The sequence below is a fragment of the Schistocerca cancellata genome, chromosome 2 (genome assembly GCF_023864275.1).
Source record: "Schistocerca cancellata isolate TAMUIC-IGC-003103 chromosome 2, iqSchCanc2.1, whole genome shotgun sequence".
Taxonomy (NCBI): Eukaryota; Metazoa; Arthropoda; class Insecta; order Orthoptera; family Acrididae; genus Schistocerca; species Schistocerca cancellata.
In genome coordinates, this window is record NC_064627.1 from 1128722589 (window position 1) to 1128727844 (window position 5256).

A 5256-nucleotide genomic window follows, 5' to 3' on the forward strand; every position below is an offset into this window, starting at 1 on the left:
ATATGAAACGACAGTGCTTTGCATAACAGACAGACTTTACACGTAGTAGCTTAAGATTATTGTTTAAGGTTATTTTGCGAGAGCTAGTCATATGGTTTTAGTTCAAATGTTCAAATGTGTGTGAAATCTTGTGGGACTTAACTGCTAAGGTTATCAGTCCCTAACGTTACACACTACTTAACCTAAATTATCCTAAGGACAAACACAGACACCCATGCCCGAGGGGGGACTCGAACCTCCGCCGGGACTAGCCGCACAGTCCATGACTGCAGAAGGTTTTAGTTACCACTCCACAAAGACAAAAGATGCGATATTATTTTTTTTTGTTTGTACCGGTACATATCTGCAGCGCTGGTGCACAGTGTAATCCCCACGCCACAGTACTATAGTATACTGCTAGAAGAGAAAAAAACAAAACAAAGAAATGAAATGTGAAATATCACTGCCGTTCCGGGTCAGCAGCTCTGTCAGGCCAATACCGACAACTGTTTTAGCTGCCTCTTCACCATGGACTAGTGCCGGGTGTATGAGATGATGGCAGGGCAAAGGAGCAAACGAAGCAGTGGGAACACATGGGTACGCCACCGCCGAGAAGGACGAAGACCATCAATTGCTTTTTGGACCTGCTTTGTTGTGGATACATAAGAGGCACATCCTCTAGTAAGCATATTACTACTAACATCCCTTACGAGGTTACCGGCGACTGGGAGGACAAAGCGTGGTGGAAAACTATGCAATAGGTTGTTTCTTCTCCACGGAAACGTCGCGGTTCAATGTGAAGAACAGCATGGAACCACACATGCTGCTTCTTTGTCGCTACAAATCTAGCGTCACCTCGATACTGTTCTGACATAGTACCCAGTTACTTACGTCTCTTTCTTCGTATGAAGAAACCATTGCGTGGCATGCATTCCAACAATGGTGGCTAATCGACTTTCAGAATGGGATATTAATGCACAGTTCCTGAAATTATCAGCTAAGTCATTCATTGTAGGAAAAAGTGTATTATTGGAGGGCGACTATTGTTGCGGCTGTGGCCTTCAGTTGGAAGACTGGTTTGATGCAGCTCTCCAGCCACACTATCCTGCGCAGAACTCTTCATCTCTGAGGAAGTATTGCAACCCGCATCCTTCTGAAACTGTTTACTGTATTTATCTCCTGATCCCCCTCTACGATTCGTACACGCCATGTCCGAAGTACATTCGACAAAACGAAATGTAGTACTGATGGAGTGCTGACGTGTTACGTCAATTATTGAGAATGCATGAAACACAAAACGCGTCTTGACATTAAAAATATATAAATAGTGACTGGTTGTTGTATTTCTTCAAGGAATTTAATTAATATCGATGGATCTAAGCCACCATTCTCACGGACAAATTAATTTTAGCATCAGTATTGCACGACAAATGACAGTCTCGGTAAGAAACTGTGTAACACTGCTTTGAACAACATTAAGCAATGTAAGATCTTATGAAATTTGTATAGATAAGCATTAAAACGATATTTCTAACTTTCTTCTTCCACCTTCATCCACTTTCTTCACCAGTCCTTACGTAAACACAGCACTGTCATAGTTTTGCTCATACCTTTCGACTCAGACTTCCGAATTAAATTTTGCTATCCTAGTTTCAAACAGTTCCATTATCCCAGAAAAATATCATCAGAAAGATAACTGGCTTTGCGTGTCACTGCTCTTATTCGAGTTGCGTGGTATTCAACTTCACATTCAGCTATTTTGATTGTCCCCTAGTAGCAAGTCAGTGCCAACGTGATTTGTTTTATAATGATAGATGCCTTAGACTATGTCTCTCCAGCTAAGAGAAAGTGTCGTTTTCAATTACGTTGTTCTCATTTTTATAAATATCATCCCTGAGAATAACAAAAATGACTATGTGTAACAATTTAAAAACTGCGTACCGACATGGTCTTCGAATCTACAACCCTTGCAATTATAGCTAGGAGGTGGAATCGCTGACAACTTCTGAATCTGTCTGTTAGGTGTGCTCAGATGGCGCAATTGGTAGTGTACTACCTGCGGAAGGTACGGATCCAGATTCGAACCCTGGCCCACTATACAGTTGTAAATTGAAATATATGCTCATCACTGGACTTACTATCCATAAAATAAAGGAATTAATTCTGTATCGTAGAAATGTTGTTTTCCAATTTCTTGGCAGTAAATATTGCTTTCTCAACAAAGCCTGTTTGATACTGCGGTGTAGTCTTTCACACCTGTATTTCCAATATTCTTCTTGGGCTTTTATCGTACTCTTCATTATTTACTCCAAGGAGTAGAGCGGGCGGTTTCAGACATGACACATTACAGAGCCTCGCATCTTTTCGTCCAGTTACACTAACCAACCGTGAATATGTAACTACACTCCTGGAACTTGAAATGAGAACACCGTGAATTCATTGTCCCAGGAAGCGGAAACTTTATTGACACATTCCTGGGGTCAGATACATCACATGATCACACTGACAGAACCACAGGCACATAGACACAGGCAACAGAGCATGCACAATGTCGGCACTAGTACAGTGTATATCCACCTTCCGCAGCAATGCAGGCTGCTATTCTCCCATGGAGACGATCGTAGAGATGCTGGATGTAGTCCTGTGGAACGGCTTGCCATGCCATTTCCACCTGGCGCCTCAGTTGGACCAGCGTTCATGCTGGACGTGCAGACCGCGTGAGACGACGCTTCATCCAGTCCCAAACATGCTCAATGGGGGACATATCCGGAGATCTTGCTGGCCAGGGTAGTTGACTTACACCTTCTAGAGCACGTTGGGTGGCACGGGATACATGCGGACGTGCATTGTCCTGTTGGAACAGCAAGTTCCCTTGCCGGTCTAGGAATGGTAGAACGATGGGTTCGATGACGGTTTGGATGTACCGTGCATTATTCAGTGTCCCCTCGACGCTCACCAGTGGTGTACGGCCAGTGTAGGAGATCGCTCCCCACACTATGATGCCGGGTGTTGGCCCTGTGTGCCTCGGTCGTATGCAGTCCTGATTGTGGCGCTCACCTGCACGGCGCCAAACACGCATACGACCATCATTGGCACCAAGGCAGAAGCGACTCTCATCGCTGAAGACGACACGTCTCCATTCGTCCCTGCATTCACGCCTGTCGCGACACCACTGGAGGCGGGCTGCACGATGTTGGGGCGTGAGCGGAAGATGGCCTAACGGTGTGCGGGACCGTATCCCAGCTTCATGGAGACGGTTGCGAATGGTCCTCGCCGATACCCCAGGAGCAACAGTGTCCCTAATTTGCTGGGAAGTGGCGGTGCGGTCCCCTACGGCACTGCGTAGGATCCTACGGTCTTGGCGTACATCCGTGCGTCGCTGCGGTCCGGTCCCAGGTCGACGGGCACGTGCACCTTCCGCCGACCACTGGCGACAACATCGATGTACTGTGGAGACCTCACGCCCCACGTGTTGAGCAATTCGGCGGTACGTCCACCCGGCCTCCCGCATGCCCACTATACGCCCTCGCTCAAAGTCCGTCAACTACACATACGGTTCACGTCCACGCTGTCGCGGCATGCTACCAGTGTTAAAGACTGCGATGGAGCTCCGTATGCCACGGCAAACTGGCTGACACTGACGGCGGCGGTGCACAAATGCTGCGGAGCTAGCGCCATTCGACGGCGTGTGATCATTGCTTGTACAGCCCTCTCGCAGTGTCCGGAGCAAGTATGGTGGGTCTGACACACCGGTGTCAATGTGTTCTTTTTTCCATTTCCAGGAGTGTAGGATGAAATAAATGTTTTTAACTATGTCGACCACGCTATTAACGAAAACGACAGTGAAATTTGCTCTAGTTTCCAAGTTAAAGGGATGTGGTTAATTATCAGTCTCTTCTCATACAGGCTTCGAAATCCTGCTACTGATAGACAAAGTGATGAAATTTCAGGCAACAATAACCGTGTGTCCTTTGTCGGTATTTTTAGCCCGAGGTTGTAGCAAAAAGGCGAAGGGGAAGAGGAAGGGAGAGGCGGAGCATGTTTCATTTAAGCGTAGTTTCAGTCTGTTACAAATTGCGTAGTGTGCGTGTGCTGGAAGAACGTGTTACTGAAGTGTAGTTTGTGCAAGTGGTCATTGTAATTCCTGTGACTCAATATGCCTCGTAATTGCGTAAGCAATGCTGACAGTTTTTCTTATATTTGCGGGACAGGTTACATTAAAACCGCAAAGGAGGCTAATAGCGCCATATATTAGGAAGACTTAAAGACTGTACTTTGGCTGTGAAGTATGGGATCAGGACAACCCGTTGGCTTATCATGTATGTTGCATATTTTGTATCGCGCGTCTTCATTCGTGGTTGAATCGTAAGAGATCTTCCCATGATCTGGTGAGAACCGTCAAACCGTTCAAATGATTGTTACTATTTATAACAACTCGATTAACGCATTGTATTTCCAAGAAGATAAAGACTTCCTTGACGTGTCCTAACATACCCTCGGCCTTGCGACCAGTGCTCCACGGAGACGGACTGCCTGCCCTGTCCAACCTGCGATGGTGACGAGGGCTGTAGTGACACTAAAACTAACTAACTAAAATAAAATCCTCCCGCACAGGCCATGAAGGCCCAAAGGTACCGACTGCCCGAAGTGTCATCCCCAGCCCAAAGGTGTCACTGGATGGGGATATGGAGGGGCATGTGGTCAGCACACCGCTCTCCCAGCCGTATGTCAGTTTCTGAGACCGGAGCCGCTACTTCTCAATGAAGTAGCTCCTCAGTTTGCCTCACAAGGGCTGAGTGCACCCCACTTGCCAACAGCGCTCGGCAGACCAGATGGTCACCCATCCAAGTGCTAGCCCAGCCCGACAACGCTTAGCTTCGTTGATCTGACGGGAACCAGTGTGACCACTGCGGCAAGGCCGTTGGCTGTAGTTAAACTAGTGCTGCACAATCACCTTCAAAATTCAGTTCGTAAAAAGATCCAAATTTTTTGTGTAGTGATGAGTGTACAGAGACTCACAAAATCACACAGTTTGATCTTAACGACCATGTCAGAGATCTAGAATTGCTGCAAGGTAATGCTGAACTGTTGGCGTCAAAAGTACAACAGAGGAATTGTCTTTGATAGGACGGTAGATGTGACTGCGTACCGTTAGCCCCCTATGTCATCCCTTCCATTTTTCCTAAAGTGAAGAGAACTTGGTTTTTTGTAGCTATGAACTAACGGCATTGAGTATAAAAGTGATCGATGGAGATTGTTCAACGACTCATCCAAAGT

At 46.5% G+C, this 5256-nt stretch overlaps 1 pseudogene; it reads right to left on the reverse strand.

Moving 5' to 3' along the window:
* Positions 1 to 4787: 4787 nt before the first annotated feature.
* LOC126163676 (5S ribosomal RNA) lies at positions 4788 to 4905 on the reverse strand (annotated as a pseudogene).
* Positions 4906 to 5256: the final 351 nt, after the last annotated feature.